The following is a 22,317-nucleotide window of genomic DNA, read 5'->3' on the forward strand; positions in this document are numbered from 1 at the left end:
AGGCTTCAATGAAGAGGGACGGCCGACTCGGATTTCCGTTCAGAAAGCTATCGAGGTTGGCGCCGAGACTGTCCAGCAGGATTCGACGAGACTCGGATTAGCTAACTTTCTCCCCGAAACCGATGTTTGACGCCGATCGGGAAGCACGTAGGGCCGCGGTTTCATCTACTATGGAACGACTGCTGGCCCATTGGTATACGATATCTAAACAACCAAATTCGGGCGTCAACCTCGTCGAGTTCCTTGCTGAGGGAGATAATGGGCCTGTATTATCTTTTGATAAAATTCGAGCCGCCCCGGCCGAGCTCGAAGATCATCGGCCCCTTGTTAAGGACCCGTTGGAAGAGATTAATGTTGGGACGGCCGATGACCCACGACTTTTGTTTATTAGTGCGTTACTTCCTCAACAAATGAAGGACGAGTTGCGGGCCTTGCTTACGGAATTCAAAGATTGTTTTGCTTGGAGTTATCATGAAATGCCCGGCTTAGATCGTGCTTTAGTCGAGCATGAATTACGTATTAAGCCCGGATTCAAGCCTTTCCGTCAGCCACCTCGTCGATTCTCGACTGAAGTACAACTCAGTGTCAAGGACGAACTTGTTCGGCTTTTGAAAGCCGGGTTCATTCGGACAGCTCGATATGTCGAATGGTTGGCGAATATTGTTCCTGTATTAAAGAAAAGTGGTGCACTGCGCATCTGCACCGATTTTCGAAATCTGAATCTGGTAACGCCCAAAGATGAGTATACAATGCCGATTTCCGATCTGTTAATCGATGCCGCGGCGAATCATGCAATCTTATCCTTTATGGATGGACATGCCAGATACAACCAGATATTTATCGCTGAAGCCGATGTGCACAAAACTGCTTTCCGTTGCCCGGGGGCACTCGGCACTTACGAATGGGTTGTCATGCCATTCGGCCTCAAGAATGCCGGCGCCACGTACCAACGGGCGATGAACACCATCTTCCATGATTTAATTGGCACCATCGTCGAAGTTTATATCGACGATGTTGTCGTCAAATCTAAACGCCGACAGACACATCTGGACGATCTCCGACAGGCTTTCCTCCGTATGCGTCAGCACAACCTCAAGATGAATCCTGCCAAGTGTGCCTTCGGTGTATCGGCCGGGAATTTTCTTGGTTTCCTCGTACATCATCGTGGGATTGAAGTCGATGAGAATAAGGCACGCGCAATCATCACCGCCCCACCCCCAACAACGAAGAAACAATTACAGTCCTTACTCGGCCAGATCAATTTTTTACGCCGATTTATTACTAATTCGGCAGGTAAAATGAAAGCATTTTCCACACTTTTGAAGCTCAAGGACTCAGATAAGTTCATGTGGAATGAGGAGCACCAGGCGGCGTTCACGCAGATCAAGGTTTCCCTTACAAACCCACCTGTCCTGGTCCCTCCTCAGCGCGGTAAGCCTCTCAAGCTGTACATTTCGGCGGCCGACGAGTCCATCGGTTGCCTCCTCGCGCAAGACAACGATGCCGGACGGGAACAGGCTATCTTCTACCTCAGCCGTAATCTGAGTCCTCCGGAGATCAATTATTCCGCCGTTGAGAAGCTCTGTCTCGCCGTGTTCTTCGCTGCATCCAAGCTTCGGCATTACATGCTCCCGTCGGTCACCCAAGTCATTGCCCAGACCGACGTTATCCGGTACATGCTTACCCGGCCAATTGTGAAGGGCCGAATTGGGAAATGGACGATGGCGTTGTCCGAGTTTAGTTTGCAGTACGTGCCGCAAAAAGCTGTGAAAGGACAGGCGTTGGCCGATTTCCTTGCCCAGCACCCTTCGCCTTACGATTTCGGGGGTGCTGATGTCGAGATTGGCATGGTGGTGACCCGCGACAACTATTGGACGATGTATTTCGATGGTTCCAGTACTTCGTCCTCGGCCGGCGCAGGCATCGTCATTCAATCTCCTCACAACGATCGTTGGTATTTTTCGCTCAAGTTGGATTTCGACTGCACCAATAATCAGGCCGAATACGAGGCTCTGGTCATTGGTCTAGGCCTCCTTCTTGACCTACATGCCACTCGTGTCCTCGTCCTCGGGGATTCTGAACTAGTGATTAACCAAATTAATGGGTCTTTTCGCTGCATGAGTTGTACTCTGGCGCCTTACCACATGGTCGCCAGCTATTTGGCCGAGTCCTTTGACGGTATTACATTCGAGCATGTTTCTCGGGTTCATAATACCGACGCAGACGAGTTGGCTTAAATCGCCTCCGGTGCACAACTCCTGGGGGGCAAGCTAGGCCGGGAGATACCAATATTACAACAATTATACCCGGCCTTGGTTGATCAGCAAATCCTCCGTCGAGACAATGTGATACGCACCAGGGTCATGTCCTTGCCTTCGTTGTTAGATCGGCAGGACTCTATAGAAATTTGCGCGGTCGAGGTAGTACCAGATGATTGGAGAAAGCCCATTATGCAGTACCTGGACAATCCTAACGGAAAACATAGTCGCAGGACACGGACTCACGCCACGAACTATGTCACGTACCAGAACGAGTTGTACCGAAAGGGCGAAGATGGTTTGTTATTGCTATGCCTCGGCCCCCAAGAGAGTGCTCGAGCGATCGCAGAGGTTCATGAAGGGGTATGCGGAGCTCACCAGTCTGGACGGAAAATGCGATGGCTACTCCGACGACACGGTTATTTTTGGCCGAGAATACTGAAAGATTGTATCGAGTTTGCACGAGGATGCGTGCAGTGCCAAATCCATGGGCCTATACAAAGGGTCCCGGCCGAATCGCTACATTCGGTCATTAAGCCGTGGCCGTTTAGAGGATGGGCCATGGACGTAATCGGCAAAATCACGCCGACTTCTGGAGCTGCTAAGCATGCATGGATAATAGTCGCAACTGATTACTTTACTAAGTGGGTCGAAGCAAAATCATATGCCGAGTTAACATCTAAAGAAGTTTGCGATTTCGTGGAGGAACACATTGTGACCCGGTTCGGTGTGCCAGAAACGATCATAACCGACAATGGAACAATCTTCACAGTCGAAAGGTTTAAGGAGTACACGGCCAATTTGAAAATTCGGCTGGAACAGTCCACACCGTATTATCCACAGGCGAATGGGCAGGCCGAGGCAAGTAATAAAGTGTTGATTGGCATCCTCGAAAAAATAATAAAAGAAAGGCCTGGCATGTGGCATTTGAAGTTGAACGAGGCGTTATGGGCATACCGAACGTCGCCCCGATCGGCGACTGCAACAACCCCATACGCATTGACTTATGGACACGATGCGGTGCTACCAGTCGAGTTGAGCATAAATTCGTTGCGATTAATTGAACAAAGTAGTTTGTTTAGCGCCGAATATAATCAGTCCATGAGACAGGAACTAGAAGATTTGGAAGAGGCGCGACTTGACGCTTATAACTTACTGGTGGCACAGAAACAGATTGCCGAGCGAGCCTATAATCAAAAGGTACGACAGAAAACGTTCGGCGAGGGTGAATTGGTGTGGCAAACGGTGTTGCCCGTAGGAATAAAAGATCCTAGGTTCGGCAAATGGTCGCCGAATTGGGAAGGGCCGTTCATTGTGCATAAGGTATACGGCAAAGGGGCGTATCATTTTAAAGACCGGACTGGAGTAGTTCACAAATTACCGATTAATGGGAAGTTCTTGAAGAAATACTATCCGGTCACATGGGAAATGCGTGAATAAAAAATTTGTTGTAGAAAAAATCATTCCATTAAAATTGATAGGTATTACAAAAATGAGTAGGTCGAATACATTCAAGGAGACGAGGGAAGAAGAGTGCTGAGCAGAGCTTTCAACTCCAACCACCGCACGTCGGCCATGATGACTTCGGCTTGCCGATTCTTTTTGTTCAGCCTCAGGCGCTCGACCCGTTTTTTGGCCGCCGCATACTCAGTTAGGCGATCCTTCCCGCCTGACTCGAAGTTCCTCGCAAGCTCAGAAGCAATGACCGACCGGCGTTTTGCTAGTTCGGCCATCTGATGGTCGAGCTCGGCTAACGCTTCTCCTTTTGCCCGTAGATCGTCAATCTTCGGACGGAGGGTGTCTTGAACGGCCGTGGCGGCTTGCAGGTCCTGTTCGGCCTTCAGAGCAGTCTGGAAGATGCTAAATGTCTCCCGAACGCGCTCCAAGGCAGACGATGCCCGAACAATGGCATCTCCACTTAGGCGACCGTCGGCTCCAAGGTCGTTCAGACACACGCCGAGCAGATCAAGACCTTTGCGCTCAAGTACTTGCGATGGTGAGAGTGACAGGACTTCTCGCAACTGGGCTAGGGCGCTTGGATCGGCAGCCTCAGTCGGAGCGGCCGAAGGGCCGGACTCTGCAGTCGTGCTGGAGAGGAGAGCTTTGAATTCAACCTCCCATGAAGCCTGCACGAATAAACAAGGTTAAGCTTAAAGGAAGTCATGACAAGAATAGCAAGAAGGTGTCGTTTTTAACCTGCCGAGAGGAGACCTCGGCCATGTCCCCAGGGTCGTTGCTCGAACCTAAAGAACTCAATGGCCGAGCCCAGTGTCTCAGATTGCTTCTCACTTGACGCGGCCGATGGAGGTTATCTATGTTTGATGGCCACTGAGGCGGCCAGGAAATATAGATAACGCCCTTCGGCGCATAGAATTGACGGTGAAAAGAATGTACAGGCACCTGACATTTAGTTTTTCCTTGTTTAGAATTCTAAAGCAGAAAAGCAATCAGGAGGAAAATTGAAGGTACTTACAAAAGCCGAGGTAACCTCCTGTGGAGGAATGTGAAAGCCTTGGTCTTGAGGATGGACCGGCGATTCCGCCGTGGCCTCGGGTTCCTCGAGCAGCCGTTTGCCACGCTCGGCTGCCGATGGGCCGACTGGCGCAGCTGCTTCAGTGGAGGCAGGGATGTCCTGGTCCTGAGAAGGAACGAGAGGTTCGGCCACCGGGGTCGGTTCCTCGACCGTGCGCTTGCCACGATTAGCCGAGGAGGGGCCGGTTTGAACCGCCATCTCGGATACTGGAGGAGGTTGTTGACCGTGGGCTTTGGATTCTTGGGAGAGGTTCCCTCGGTCGTAGGAACCGCCTGTTGTGATACAGGTGCCTTCTCGACAGAGGGAGGTACAACTGATTTGCCGGCCACAGAGGCAGGCCGTGCTGGGGCCGTCTCTATGGCCGAAGCTGGCTGTTTCTTGACCCCAGAATGGCCGGCGGCGGGACAAGGGGAAGCACTGGGAGTCGTCGTGTGGCTGGAGATAACGTGGATCTCCCGTGCACCTTTCTTCGCCAGTTGTTTGACCCGCTTGGCAGGCGGGGAAGGCTCGGTAGCCGGCCCGGCCTCTTGGCGAGGCCGTTTGATCAACACGGCCCTACCAGCGGGTTTGTCCTTTTGGGCCACGACCGATTTTTTCCCGGCCGTAGCAGCGGCAACTGCCTCCGTCTTTCTCAAAGGTCGACTACCTAAAAAAAAAAAAAAAAAGATAAAGACAATTCAGTGAGGCAAATCAATATGCAAGGTTGATGGAAAGGAGGAAAATGGAACAGGTACCTTGAGTATGAGGGGCCGAGGCCTTCTTAGGTCGGTCGCCGAAGAGTCTGCTCACCACATCTTCGACCGGCGCACTAAAGAACTCTTGGGTGTAATTTTCCCACCACTCACCGAAGGTGTCGGTACAATGAGTTTCTGGGGTGGCTGGTCGAAGCCGGAATTTTTGGCAGTGCTCTTGGAATTCCCTCACGGCGGTTCTACACTCATTCTCAGAGGAACGAGGTTCGCGTCCACGGCTTAGGACCGTTCGGGAGGAGAGAAGGGGGATAGGGCAGCCCTGAAGGTAGCCGAGCTGTCGGGCAAGGAAGTTCGGATGATATACTTCCCAACCTGACCGTTTCCCATCACAGCCGAGGGGGAGGTCGCGAGCAAGCACGAACGACCCCCAGGTCTGACGAAGATCGGCGTCCTCCTCCGCGCTCCATGGGGAGGTAGGCAGCCTGATGGAAGAAGGATAGTCTCGACGACGACATATTAGGAACTCGTCGTTGGAGAAGTCGTCGAGAGCGAAGAGGTACCGAAATACCTCTTCGGCTTGATGGGGAGGTGTCGGTCGAGAGGCCAGTTGAGGTCCAAGTGCCTCTGTTGGTGAGAATTCAGCTATGGTCGGCCGAAAGGAGGCGAAGTATACTTGCAACCAGAGTTGGAAGACCCAGAGATGACCATTCTGGTGTGGGTCGACCTTGTGGAGGGTCGCCTCGGCCAGGCAGCGGAAAAGTTGGGCGAGAATATTGGAACTCAGTGCCAAGACATGACCACTAGCCAGGGCTTCGGCTACCGGCATGTTCTCGACCAAACACTTGTTTGACTTGGTACAGCAAACGTATTTGTTGTACCAGTAGAAGAGAAAGGCTTCATGCTCTCCCTCTCGCAGGTCCTCTTCTCCTCGGCCGGCGAAGTGAAGATAGAGGGTGTTGTAATTGCAGAAGTTCTTGTGGAGCTTCTGAATATCTTCCTTGGACGGGATATGACCGTCACGGTTCAAGGTCTCGAAGGCCCGACGGTCGAAGAGCGTTTTCAGGTCGATATTCAACGGATGCCCAGAGAGGGTCGCGTCGAAAGGGATCCCGGTCGCCGAAGTCCCCAGAATGGCAGTGATATCCAGGACGGTGGGACCAATGGGACCCAGAGGAAGGACCATCGTGTTGGTGGCCGAGCACCAGAAGCACAGAGCGGCTTGGAGAAGCTCCTTGTCGGGGACGATTTCCATAGACGAAAGGAGAATGGCGTCGTAGAGGCCAAGGGCCTTCCATTGCTCGCCGAAGAGTCGTTCCATTCGAATGACCCAGGCTGCCCAGGATGTGGTCGTCGAGGGCCAGGAGCCCTGGGGTTTAGCCGCATCCCATCGCGAACATTCAAACCCTTGAAGCAAGGGTGTTAGGCAGTGCTCCTGGAGAAGGCCGACGATAGTCGGCGGTATTGTAGCCTTGAATAGAGGACCCAGGATTTGGTACTGGGTGCTCATGTCGTTTTCAAACCGGATGGTCTTGATCGAGCTCCGATCAACAATCTTCTGGTGTTGGTCACATTCCCTGGAAAGCTTGGTGATGAAGGACGCCATTGTGAGAAAGAGGCACGGAGTAAAAGGGTTGTCTGGGTTGGGGATTTAAAGACGAAGACTTGGAATAGGAGAAATGCACTAGAAATCAATGGCAGAGGATTTCAGGAAGTTTGAGAGCGTAAAAGTACAAATGAGGGAATTTCGGTATTTATAGAGTTATGGGGGGGAAGAGCAATCGTTCGAAATTCAAAACAAAGGGCAAAATCGACCGGAGGAATCGTTGATCACGATGAACATTTGGGAAATGCGGTTGAGAAGACCGACGGTTTTAGGTTTTGGGGGCGCACGATCGCGTGTGACGGCGAAGTTAATGACGAAAGACGGTTCGACGCCTGCACGATGACAGGTGGGCTCACGGACTGATGTAATGGCTCGCGGATTGAGATAGTGGTCATAATGGCAAGACGGTTCGGGCAGGCGCACGCTTCAGACGTCATTATCGGGGATTGGCCATGTTGGAGGATGCCACGTGGCGAGTGGTTTAGCAGGATCAAGATCGTGCGATCGTGTTCAATAAATGCGCCTTGGAACTCGGGTATTGGGATCCTGAGTGGTAGATTCGCTTCTTCAAGGCCGAAACTCGGCCGAAGGTTTCAGGCCGAGGACCTCAGAAGCGAGGGGGCAATGTTTGGGCCCAAAATAACAGTTTGGGCCGAGGGAGGAATCACTTTTGGCCCGGGAAGACGTACGGCGAGAGGGTCATGGGGCGTTCAGCTCATGGGCTTCTAGGCCTAGGTCGGTTAAATCAGAGTGCAAGTCGAGTCCTAATACAATAGGGACCCTCGACGAGATCAGTAAAACTAGAAGGCGAATCCGGCTCAGTTAAGGACTAGATTCGTAGTCCTAGCAGAGATAGGACTGATCGAGGTAATGTTAATCCAGAGAGGGAAACCTAGTTCGAATAGGATTGGAACTCGGGCTTGGTGTTCTGCTACTATAAATACAAGACATTCAGCAATGGAAAAGCCCCGACAAAATCAATACAAAATTGCCCTGCGCAAACTCTCACAACTTGATATCTTTTTCTTTTCCTTTTTCGCTGACACATCTTCCGTTGGCATCAACAGCACTGTGGAAGCAACCGGTGGTATCTTAAGTCGGCATAGATAGCTCTGTCACCGTAGAGTCGGTCGGTCTCGCAGTATCTTCCGTTGGCATCAACAGCACTGCGGCGAGAACGGTCGGTTACCTATCCAAGTCTTGGTCGAGAAGGGTTTTCGAATCCTTGGTGGTCGAGGTCATCTCATTAGCCTTCTCGGCGAGGTGAGGTGTCACAGTTATTACATTCGGCACATTGCAAGCCGAATTCGGTTCGTGAACTTTGTAAGAAATAGCAGCCTTGTCTTCAGGCTCGAGAACCCAAGAGGCCGAGACGTGTTCCTTTCTCGGCCGCAATCGCAAGACGCAGAAGTCAGTAGCGCGACTCAACACAGCATTATCAAATTTACTCCTCGGTCGAGCCTCGGCCGACGAGTTGGCACGCCCCGCAATCACCGAAGGACGTAGTTAGCTTAGAATATACTCGGCCTGCGCGCCACGTAGGCTTTGTAATTTCTAGGGTCAACAATTATATTATTTTATATTACTGATTTGTTAGGCCACATGGGTGCGGCTGAGATGGGAAAAGAAAAGAATTGGGGAGAAGGAGAAACATGAGGAAGGAAGGGATTAGGCAGAGCTGCCCAATCAAATGAGAGAAGCTGAGAGGGCTGCTGCCCAATCAGGAAGAAGGAGATGTTGCGCGACCGGGTGGTTTTTCTAACCATTTTCTGACGGTTTGAACCTCGCCACCACCTGAAAATGAATCCTCGTCCTTCCCTCTTCCATTTCCACGCAAAACCCAGTTCCATTAACCCCCAATTTGATGAGAATGGAGCCATCAAACCCGTGAAGGTTCCGAAGGGTGCCATGGCAGAATCTGCCATCCTTGAAGCAAACTTTGTCAATCACAATCCCTAATAGACTTCCCACTACCCTTAATAGACTTCCCACAACCCTAGGAACAAGGCCTAAGCATTGGATGAGGCGGTGGAGCTTTAGATTTGACAAATCGAAGCACACCTAATTCTAGGGTTCTGGCAGGTACGTGGCTATTTGAAGCTTTTCCTGGCCAAATTGGACTTGACCACAAGTATAAAACTTGCTCTACTCATTGAGATCTTTATTTCTATGAAATTTGAGAATTTTTATAAATAGTTGATTTTTCCGGCAAGTCGGGGCGGTTGACCGCTGTGCGGCGACGCGTGGGTCGAGGAACCCCCTGACCTTCCTAGGCTAAGTTTGATACACTAATTCCATAGGTGAAGTCCGATTGATGAAATCATCGTTTGAACATAGTTTTGATAGAGATCGCCACTTGATCCTTGTATGAATCGATGATCCGATCGTTGGATCGTCACCGAACTTTAATACGTTATAGCTCGTAAAATAAAACGTTGACCGCCACTTGAATTTGCAATTAGTGGAGATCCAACTGTTGGATCGTAATGAAACTGTATTATGATATTTTAGAAGCATACTGTGGATCTTTGGAAGTTACAGATTGAAATTCGAGGTGCGAATCTTCCGAATTGGGTTACGTAGGGTTGTGGGCCCTACCATCGACTTTTGACCGACGGTTGACTTTTAGTCAATGGGTTTCAAATCATTCTAGAACGTCCATGGGGATGCGTTTTATGTAAGTTACGTGTTCTATCAATAAGAATTCTAAGACATGATTTAAAAATTATTCTAGGTGCTGATCGTTCAAGATGCCCCGATATTCGTGCTAGGGAATTGTAGCGCTAACTTCTAGTGAGTGGGTCTTTTCCTTTTTATAGTGTGTGTGTATATATATATATATTTATTTATTTATATATAGTTTCCACAAATGCTTTTGAAATTATTTATGGATTTCATGCCATGATTAAGAAATGTTGTATTGTTGTGAAATTGTGAAATTCCAAAATGATCATACGATTCACATGTAAGTTCAGGTAAGTTTATTATGTTGGTTAGAATTATTTCATCATTATGGCATGCTTATATTCATATAGTTTACTCATCATTGCTACACCCAGGTGTTAGTGCTCAGCCCAGGGCCAGGCTAGTCTTTCACATGTTGTTCACATCAGCACCGCACGCTCGCCTTGGATCCAAGTAAGTGCCAGTCATGTCGTACAGATTGCAATTGGCAATTCTGACTCGTATGTGACAGTGAATAACGATAGTCTTCACGTGATTGTAGCATTAGAGCGTATATTATTACACATAGTCATGTCATACAGGTCACATTAGGTGACTCTAACTCTTGTGCTAGCATAGATTGATGAGCAATAGGTTCAGTTGTACAGGTCGCATTAGGCGACTCCGACTAATGTGCTAGCATAGGTTGTTGAGCACCTAATTTTACTTATATTACTGTGGAGATTTTGTGATTTTGGGATATCATGCCTTATTTATGTTATGCAGACTACGGTAAGTATTTTCATACTATATGTAGTATGTATATTTTGGAAACTATACATGTTTTATGGCTAGGGGTTATAACGTTTTCAAAAGGTTTTTAATTAAAACTTTATTTTCAGGCCCACTCACCCTTGTTTTTCGCTCCTCCAGGTTTTAGTAGCTGAGCTTTCATATCGACGAGGATTCTTGACAAATCTTGGGGTAGACAGTTATCTTCAATGGTATAATTTCTCACCATATTTTACTGCACTGTACTTATGCTCTGTCATCACATGTGAATTGGGCTCATTCTCGCTCACAACGCACTCTTGTATTTAGGCACTTTTAGGTTTAAATTTATTCATATTTTCCCACATCACTACACTTTATGGCTTCGTCACCTTCCAGGTGTCGGCCAACATAGCTTAATTCGAAGTCCTAGTGGACATTCTGGGTCGGAGTGTGTCACAATGAATTTATAACATTAATGTTTTTTTTAGTAAAATCATTAATTCTCCCTTATAATTCGCATGACATTAATTGTGTACATCAAACATTCAAATATGGGTATTTTAGGCATCCATAAAATTTTAAATGTGTTAAGTCAAACATAATTAATGAATTTGCTGATGTGGAATATAGTAAATGGGTTTTATTCGATAAAAAACTTATGTTGGGCTTTATGTGGAGAAAATTAAGTTTTAAGGGTTAAAGTTATATTTTTAGTAAATTATTTAGATAAGTGTAAAGGATCAACGGCGTTATCTTCTACATTCAAAATAAAAGTTCTCTTCTTGACTTTTTAACTTTTAAATAAAATTAAACAATAAGTTTGACTTTTGGTGCGGTCCATAATACTAAGGACCGAATACTAATTTTTCCTTTATTAGTCCATTAGGTAGGATTGTGTGAAATTTGTGACAAGAAAGGGTAAGAATTTATGCTTTTGAAGCTACCTAAAATAAGGGCGTCATATATGCCTATCATCAATATATTTTATCCATAAATACGGCGAATACAAGATTCACACTTATGAAGAAGGGTAATGCTACCCTTAGAAGAATTTGACTTCTAGTGCTTGCAAAAATATATATGAAGATAAAAAAAAAACTGAAAATATAACTTTAACCTGGAACTCAATTTTCTCCATATAAAACCCGACGTAAATTTTTTGCTCAAATAAAACCCATTGACTAGACTCTACATAAGCAAATTCATTAATTATGTTTGACTTTACCCATTTAAATATTTTTCGATGCCTAAAACACCCTTATTGAATGTTTAATGTACACAATTAATTCTATGCAAATTGTAATAGAGAATTAATGATTTTACAAAAATAATATTTTGCATATAAATGTAGGGATTTGTTGGTTAGTTTGGCTCTCGAATTCCAATTTACCATTACAACGTGTCCATATTATATATAGGTAAATTATTGTACTTTAAAATATATAAAAAAATTGTTGTCAAAGTAAAAATATATAAATTAAAGGAGATAAAAATTGCAGGTAAATTAATTTTAGGACAAAGAAAAAGTTAAGAACCAACTATAGGTAAATTATTTACATATACAGTCTAGATATTTGATTCACATAAAAAATGTAGGTAAATTACGTGTGCATAATTTACCTACTATTATTGAAATTTACCTACTTGCATAATTTACCTACTATTATATTAATTTACCCACTTGCATAATTTAGGAAAAATGCCAACAAAACATGAGAATATTATTTGCATATATCATAGGTAAATTGCCAAAAGAAATATGAGAATATTTTGTTTATATACTGTAGGTAAAGTATAGACTATAGGGCGATATTATTTATATAGGTAAAGTAGGGACGTTTGACTATTATATATAAAGAGAATAATTACACCAAATAATAATGTAGTCATTATTTAAGGTAATGCACTAGATTGTTGTAGAAATTAAAAATAAATAAATAGAAAAAACGTCAGGATGATTAATTAGATTTTAAGGCCCTTGATTGAAGCTAATTTTCAAGTGTGGGTTGTAGCAAAAATTGTAAATAATTTGTACTAGTAGGTTACTTATATTCTTATGTGGCAGTTTATTTGACTTTTGGATTATTGTTGGATGTTTAATTATATATAGGTTTATGTTTAGAAATCATGACTTTTCAGGACCAATATCTAATGAACCCACAAAAAAAAATTACAAATGTTGCAAGACAATGCTAAAAGATACGTGAAGTATGAAAAGACTCAAAACAATTGTAGGACAAGAAATTGACATGCTTTTATCTAGACACTGCAAAGAAGAACGCGGCTCTAGATCACTTCATAATCCTAAAGCACCATGCATTAAACAATAGATCCAACAATTTCAATCAACTTACCTACGGTAATATGGTGAAGAACTACCAAATGTAAACAAACTCACATATAACAAAAATATCAAAGTTGTGTAAAATGAGACTGCAAAACTCGCCTAGAGCAAGACTTTCGATTTTTTAAAGTTATTATAAGCAACAAAGACATAGACCGGAAAGAGAATTGTGGCACTCACAAACTTAACTTGATTCCAAAAACGCCAGCACACAACTCAAATAAAACAACAAACAAAAAAATAACACACAATTTTACTTCGTAAGATCTACCCATATCAACTCCTATCAAGCACTTACCGGATTGGCGTCATTGCCAAATATAATCAAACATGGTTCCATAGAGCACTAGTTGAGGAGATCAATATGTTATGCGACTAAGATAGAAACTAGCTAGTCATGACTCGAAAGCCTCAATAGCTTGTGGGATCCGAAGTTGAAAAGTCGTTTGTCCATCGGGAACACAAAGAATCAAGACAAACAAACAAACACAATTGAATGAAGATTTCACCGAGACAAAACAGATGCCAGGGATTTAACCATGAAAATCCGTCAAACAGAAGAGATCCGCTTGTATCCTCCGCCACCAATTAAAATCCGTCAAATAGAAGAGATCCGCTTGTATCCTCCGCCACATATTAATATTGCTTTGTTTTTCTTCGCTCTTCGTCTAGCTAGGGTTTTGTTTTGTTATCCGATTTTGTCACACCCCGATTTTTTTGTTCTTCATTTAAGGTCGTGAAAAATAAAAATTATAAACTAAAGCTCAAATAAAACTAGACGAGAAAAATCCTGAAAGAAACTTTTATTCAAACAAAAGTAATTTACACGGTACTAACTAACAGTTAGGTCTCCTTGTACAAGGTTTCCGCCGGACACGGGGTTATTTTTTAGGCCGATCCCGATTCCAGGGCATGACAAATTTACTTTAATCACATCCTTTTTCTCAATTTGTTGTATTGATTTGTTATCCAATTCACTTTAAAGGGTAGAAGTACTCATCACCTACGAGATTTCAACCGATATTTGTCAAACTCCGCTCTTTAATCATCAATCAACTTTGTGCATTACTGACGAATAATCACTATTGGATGAAACTTTATGGATGACACAACCCGACAGTAATTAAAGTCACCATTGTAATACTTTGAGCTTGAGAGAGCACATTTCTGGTACCATTTGGCTGTCCTTGGGTACAGTCACCCCACCCAGAGTTCTACAAAAGGTAAATTAATTTATACGCCCACAATATTAGGTGTAAGAGTATGTTGTACAATAAGTGCAAGACTATTGTGTCTTATACTAGTCATGTAACCTAATATAACACATATGCATGGGGATGGGGGCAACAAGTACAAAACTACATACCATATGTATATTTTTATCCTTTGTCTTCGTCGCGCAATTGTTTTCTTTACGACCTTTGTGCGACAACATGTAGGCGACAAAATTTCATTGTGTCAGCTTTGTCGCAACCAAAATTTGCTTAGTGCGACAAACTTCTTTTCCTCGCGCAAGCTATTTACTGTAGTAGTGGGGTTAATTTCACATATATTGCTTTCACATTTATTATGTCCTTCACCAAAAACACTAGAACCAAACTATACGAGCTCTACCTTACTTAATACACCCCATTACAATAACTAGGGAGTTGCAAGGTCCCCTCTCTACAAATGTGACGTTGGTTTCTAATGCAACCAAGCCTAGAAGACTAGGGTTCGGTTAACTTTGAAGTTTCCTATAAGTAGTTTCTGAAAAACCACTTAAAAAAAACACATGTTATGTGATTATCTTGAAGTAGTAAACGAAATTATAACTCAAAGAAATTTTAACAATTTTTTTGCTAAAAGCTAATGAATGTTGTAATATGAACTAAGTATGACATTAGATGATTAAACAGATGATGAAAGATAATGACAAGACCTAAGCCTTGGAGGTTAGAACGACACCACCCACTATGGGTAGGTTAAAAGTTGGTATCGAACTTAATATTCAAGAGATTCAAACCTAAGACATATTACTTAAAAGTGAGAGTATAACCGTCGTACTAAGTGACAGAAAATTATAGATATTACAAATAGAGCTCGTAGTGAACCTTGAACTTTTCATAACAAAATCTTAAAGCAGTGTTACAAGTTTTGGTAATTCGATAATGATTTTTAGTCATCTAAAAGAAGTGTCTCAGTCACAAGTACTACACTTTAATGTTATTCCTTTTCATTTATAAGTGAAAAATTCTAGCTTTGACTCTCTTAATTAACAAGTTTGCTATTAAATTGCGAATGACCTATTGTGTAGTCCAAATTTTCCAATACTATTTTACACTAGAAAAAACTATGCATCTTAGAATTCTAAAATAAACTTTTGTGAAGATAAATATATATTAATTTTGAGGCATTGGTTTTAGAGGCATATATTGGCAGACAAGATCATTTAAGTTTGGGCCATAATGGGATAACGGTTAGGTAAGTGCATAAATTAATTTGGAATAGTGGAGTGTTGGTTATAAGATGACCTATACGATGGACCACCATGCAAGCCATAAAAGGGTTTTCTCAAGTAGAATTCATTACAGCTACCGCTTTGTCCTGCCTACCTTCCCAAATTACAACAAATTATAACGGAGGCAGATTTTCTGCCCTCTCATTTTCCGTGCCCTTCCGTGCCCTTCTGTTTGTATGGTCACGGTTAAACTACGTCAACATTTTATATTACTATTCATTTTTGTCTTATTATCTCTATAAAAAATAATATAAAATGTTGACGTGGTTTAACCGTGACCACACAAAACAGGAGGACACGAAAAGTGGGAGGGCAGAGAATCTACCTCCAATTATAACACCCCCTTTCACTAATGCAACTATTTGGTAGTTGAGTAGTGCACGTTTAATTTCTTTTCCTCTTTCGGGGATTGCGTAAATGTTCACGGATCGATACAAGAATGAACAGCTTTCTAACCATAATTGTAACAAAACTATGTTTTTTTTATGACAAACAAAGTGAACTTCATTTAAAGAAAAAGCTAATACAAGATAAAGACAACTCCAAAAGAGAGTCCAAAATAGCCAAGCAAAAGTCCAACTCCATAAACGAAAACTACAATGAGAAGGGCCCAAAGTGGGCAGCCCATAGCAGCAACCAAACCGAAAAACCTAGACAGCCACCTCCATCAAAATAGCCGCACCGCCACCGCAAATCCGTCACGACCACCCGAAAGAAGGGCCAAAGAATCAAATGGATGAACGGAAAATGGGGGTAGGCAAGCTACCCGTGCTAGGAGCGCTCCCATAATCCAACCAAATAGTGCAAAATGCACTTTAAAAGGGTAGCAGGTAGAAGATTCATAATCGAATTGTTTAAACTCAGATAAACTCAGGAAACCGTCATGTAAAACTTTCATAATCGAATTGTTTAATCTTCTAATCTTCAATTGAAGATCATCCCAACATAAAATCATTCGATTTAGATATCATTTAATTATCAGAATGTATGAAATAAATCAATTGTTCATCCTGCTATTTGGTACCTACATCGTTGATTTATTTGTTAAATTTAGATGACTAAACGATATCCGATTTGACAATTTTTGTTGGGTGGTCTTCAAATGAAGATTAGGAGATTGAATGATTTTGATTATAAAACTTCTACAGTGAAGATCAATTATTTACAATTGGGGAAATGAATTCATCCCCTCAAGGGGAACGCAAGTATTATCCTAGCATTTTTTTTTTCTAAAAATAAACTATGTGATAAAAGGGGGAAGAGAGAGAGAAATAAAAGTTGCAACTGTCATTGAAAAGTCCAAATTTTATTTCTTAGAAAAAAAAAAAACATAAAAGCATATGAAAAATTGAAACAGTGGATTAGAGAAGTGAATGAAACGGCTGCGGTTTATAGAAGTTTAAACATAGGAGGAATGGTTTCTTCTTCCTCGCCAAACTGAACAGCGACTTCAGTGCCGCTCTTTACAGAACACTTGCTCACAAATCGGCGAGAGTGAAGATGTTTAAACATTGGCTGCACACATCCATGGAGGTCTCCACCTCCACCTGCCTAATCGTTGGGGGTCCCGGAAGACCTTCACATGTGTTTCTATGACCTCCGAAGGGTTCTGGGACCACACAGTGTAAGAATTATTGTGGGTATCAATAACTTGTCAATTACATCACTTGATTTGGGTGATCTTGCAGCTCTTGTATGGCTAGAATAATAGAGTCTGAAGTTTGATTGACCCATTAGGTATTCCCTATTTGGTAAAACTTGTTATGGAGGGATATAAAATATGTAATTGTGATTATGAAAATGAATCTCTCTCATTTAAAAATAGGCTTGAATGAGAGATATTCTAGCAACTATATAAAGATTGGCCTTGCTCTCACAATCCACACGTTCTATTCCGAGCAAACCTTATTGTTGTTGGAACACTTCCGTTTGTTGAGAGTACAAGCCTCATTTACCATCTGTAAGAGCCATGTCTTCCTTTTTACATATAAGTTCAATATAATTAGTTCATCTCTATTATATATTGGATCGATTCATTATATCGGTGATCCTAATGTTTTATTGTTATGCTTTTCAAAATATGACTTACACTAGGTCCCTATGTGGATCCGCCTCTGGCTGGTCCACAATAAAAACCAGTCATGAATGAGAGGAAAGGTGACTATTTTGTCTATGAGGACATGGAAACTGAATTTTTTGGACATCAACAACACGTAAAATTTTAGTGTGGTATTTCATTGAACAGTTAGTGGGTTATAATCATTTGTCAAGCTATATTGCGTGCTTGTCGACTGATGCCAACAACTTCCAAATGAATTTGTCAACAGATGTCTATATACGCAAAAAAAATATGTTGATAAATGCCAACAACAACTTACAAAGGCGATACCAAGTCTCACTCAAGCATTTGTCAAACAATTTATATGTATGAAGTGGCTACTACCCGAACAACCAAGAAGTCACCGAAGGCACTTCCAAGGGCGGAGCTACCATGGGCCTAGGGGGTGGATGCCCCCACTGAAGTTTTTCTGATGCTGGCATGCTGCTCAAACTGATCTGGTTTTGCAGCAACAAAGCCCCCACTGAGATGTTTCTGGTTCCTGCGATTTGGTTCTGCAGAAGCAGAGCTTGGTCTTTGTTTTTTTTTTTTTTTTTTTTTTTTTCAAAACCAGGCCAAAACGACGTCATTTTGGTCCTGGTAAAAAAATTAAAAAAATGTAAACGAAACGACGTTGTTTCGTATATGTTTGGGAAAAAAAAGTTATGTTATAGTGGGGGACCATTTGTCCCCACGGTCCTAGACTCCCATTCCTTCCATCTCTTTATTTCATTTTCATTAGCCTTTGCGGCTCCAATCAGAAAGCAGAGCAGCGTGGTGCTGCTCTTCCCCCAACGCCAACAGCTTGAAACAAAATGGAAGTTACGGAACAGGAGCAAAGTTGCTCTTCCCCCAGCCACTCCAGCCAGCCACCCCAGCCGACATATATATATTTAGGTAAATTTTTTAATTCCTAAATCTATAATCCCTAACCCTAATTAATTATTTAAGACGAATTTTTGTTTAATTGGTATAGAAATATAGAATCATATGAATATGGTCATACACTAATATGGTTATTGACTTATTGATTATTGATATGAATTCTATGATTATTAATGAATGAAATTATGAAATGGATATGGGTATACATTTATTCATATGATTAGTTGAATTAAATGTTTATTTGTTGAATAATTTGTATGCTTATTGGTATTGGTTAATTGAATTGTTGCCTTGGTTGGATCTTGGTTTGATTAGAATGCTATGTTAATCAAAATGTCCCATGTAGTATCTTATAGGGTTAAGGTTTTACATAAGTGTTAAAATGTCTCAGTTGCATATCTAACTTGTTTCTCATGTGTTTTCATCCTGAAGGTTAGAAAAGATGGGATTTTTATTGAGATTTTTATTCTAAGAATTTTATTGAGATTTTTATTCTATAAATTCTATAAATTACGTATGAACCTTATATGTTATTGGGGCATCAATTTGAATGACTTTGCAGACTGAAACATCATGGAGAGGTTTTTCAAAAAAATATCAATGCCGCCATCCCCAGTTATTGAGAAAAATAATGATACTCATGGTCATGGACAAGATAGTACAAAATTTATTTTATCAAATCTTCCATCAGATCCTGGTAAGCGAATTCGAATTTTGGATTACAACCCTAATATGCGAGATCAAGTACGAAGAACGTACGTGCTAGCTGGTCCTCAACAACCTAAAACCCATAATTTTCCTTACAAGAAATATAGAGACACGCAAAGACGATTCAACCCTACTTGGTTTGATGATTTTCCTACTTGGTTGGAATATAGTGTAGAAAAAGATGCTGCCTTTTGTCTATGTTGCTACCTTTTTAAACCAAACATTGGAGAACAAGCAGGTGGTGATTTCTTTGTTGGCGAAGGATTTTCTAACTGGAAGAAGAAAGAAAGACTTCTAACTCATATTGGAGGCGTCAATAGTGCACATAATCAAGCATGGAGTAATTTTGAAGCTTTAAGGAGTCAAAAGCAACATATCCAGTCTTTTTTCTCTAAAACTCATGATGAAGCTCGAATTCAATATAGAGCTCGGTTGAATGCATCAATCGATTGTTATCGATTTCTTTTGAGACAAGGGCTTGCATTTCGTGGTAATGATGAATCTGAACATTCAAGCAACCATGGAAACTTTCTTGAGCTTCTACAGTTTCTTGTCGACCACAATGAGGATGTGAAAGCCGTTACTTTGAAAAATGCTCCGGATAATCACAAATTGACATCACCAGATATTCAAAAAGACATTGTAAATGCTTGTGCAACTGAGACGATCAAGGCTATTATTGAAGACGTTGGCACTTCGTTGTTCTCTATTTTGATTGATGAATCTCGCGACGTATCAACGAAGGAACAAATGGCTATTGTATTACGTTATGTGGACAAGAATGGGCATGTCGTTGAGCGTTTTATTGGCATTGAGCATGTTACTAGTATTGCTGCTCTCTCACTCAAGGAAACCATTGATGAGGTATTTTCTAGGCATAAATTGAGCATGTCTAGGTTGCATGGGTAAGGTTACGATGGGGCCATCAATATGCAAGGTGAGTTCAATGGTCTTAAAGCTCTTATTATGAAAGAAAGTGGTTGTGCCTATTATATTCATTGCTTTGCACATCAACTTCAATTAGCTCTTGTAGCTGTGGCAAAGAAGAACATCCAAATTGAGTCTCTTTTTAGTATAGTTACTATTTTGGTAAATGTTGTTGGAGCTTCATCGAAGCGTTGTGATCTTCTTCGAGAGAAGCAATCTATTGCAGTTATTGAGGCACTAAACAGTGGTGAGTTTACAAGTGGTGAGTTTACAAGTGGCAAAGGCAAAAATCAAGAAACTACTTTGAAACGTGCTGGAGAAACATGTTGGGGTTCACACTTTGGTACTAGTAAGTATAATGACTATGTTTTCATCCATACTTGATGTACTTGAAGTAATAGCAGATGATGGAGTAAGATCTCAACAAAGATGTGAAGCGAATAATTTATTGGATTCCATTCAATCATTTGATTTTGTGTTTAATCTACACTTGATGAAAGATATACTAGGAATAACCAATGAATTGTCACAAGCATTGCAAAGGAAGGATCAAGATAATGTAAATGCCATGAAGTTGGTTGGAGTTTGTAAGCAAAGGTTGGAGATAATGAGGAAAAGTGGTTAGGATTCTTTACTTAGTGAAGTCTCAGAATTTTGTCTTAAACATGATATTGATGTGCCTAATATGGATGACATGTTTCTTTCTTGAAGGCGAGGGCAACGAAAAGCACAAGCAGTCACAAATATGCATCATTATTGTGTTGGGATATTTTATGTTGTTTTGGATTGGCAGCTTCAAGAACTAAATAATCGTTTCAATGAGACCAACACTGAGTTACTTCTTTGTTTGGCATGTTTATGTCTAGCCGATTTCTTCTCTGCTTTTGATAGCCAGAAGCTATTGCGTCTTGCCCAGTTTTATCCTAAAGACTTCTCTATGAATGAGCTGGTGATACTTAAGATTCAACTTGAGACTTACATTTTGGATATGCAGTCTAGCATTGAGTTTTCAGGTTTAAAAGAGATTGGAGATCTTGCAAAAACAATGGTTCAATGCAAGAAACACAAGGTGTATTCACTGGTTTACTTGCTTGTGACATTAGCACTAACTCTTCCAGTTGCTACTGCAACCGTTGAAAGAGCATTTTCGGCCATGAAAATTCTGAAGAATCGATTGAGAAATCGGATGGGAGATCAATGGATGAATGACAACATGATGTTGTCATGCAACGCTTTCAGAACATGAAAACGCGTCGAGGGATATTGTAAGGGACTGTTGTATGAAAAACTTTATGGATTAATATATAAGTATTGTGTTTAGTAAATTCTTGAGCTTTTTAATTATGACTTTGTTGTTTGAGGATGCCCCCATTCACACTAATCTCTGACTTCGTCCCTGGGCACTTCCCTACAATTTTTCAGACCGCCAGGGGTCAAATGACCCCGTTGACCCCAATGTGAACCCGCCAGTGACATTGATAATTCTTGTTTTATCTTTTGTATCCCAATGCCATATCTCACTTGAGTTTGATGAACTATATTGCCTTTTTTTTTATATTATTCTCAATTTGATTAATGGTTAATTAGATTGATAATAAGATAATATGACATGTAAGAATGTTTGATAAGATTTTAAATATATATATATATATATATATATATATATATATATATCTATATATTGTTGCAGTCTTATCGGATTAGAAATGTGATTGTGTAAATCCTAGTATTTCTAGGAGTATCTTGTAGTTACCTATTAAGAGTTGATTATCTATTAAGAGATGTAATCCTAAAAGGGTAAGGATTCTACCCTTCCTACTACTATAAATAAAGGCATAAGAGGGTGATACAACACACACCTCAGAATTAAATATCTTTCTTTCTCTCTTGTTGCCGCCGGCCCCCTCTCCCTCTCTGTCCTTATACAGTTCAGTCAAATAGGCCTACAACAAGTTATTAGCCAAAAGCTAAGAAATTGAAGGATCGGAGGAGGAGGCTATCTTCTACAAATTCAAAGGCTCTTAATCATTTTCTGTCAATCAAGTTCTTCTAAAATAAATTAAGATATTTGAAAAAAGCTTGAAGCATGGAAACATTCCCCATGATGCATAAACCCCCTATATTTATAATTTCCTTCCAATTATATATATCGTATATATTTTGTCAATATATATAATTATTCATGCATTACGCATATATGCTATGTGGAATTGTGAGTCAAAAAATTGAAATTAATTTAGAAACAATTAGGGTTTTAACCCTAGAATTCGAAAAAAAAATATGGGATTTTGCAGCACCGCCGTAGCACCACCGTGTTGGCCTGAAGCTTAG

At 41.7% G+C, this 22,317-nt stretch overlaps 1 pseudogene; it reads left to right on the forward strand.

The window, feature by feature from the left end:
* Positions 1 to 18,951: 18,951 nt before the first annotated feature.
* On the forward strand, positions 18,952 to 21,232 carry LOC126602847 (uncharacterized; annotated as a pseudogene).
* Positions 21,233 to 22,317: the final 1,085 nt, after the last annotated feature.

Source organism: Malus sylvestris, chromosome 15, assembly GCF_916048215.2.
Source record: "Malus sylvestris chromosome 15, drMalSylv7.2, whole genome shotgun sequence".
NCBI classification, from domain to species: Eukaryota; Viridiplantae; Streptophyta; class Magnoliopsida; order Rosales; family Rosaceae; genus Malus; species Malus sylvestris.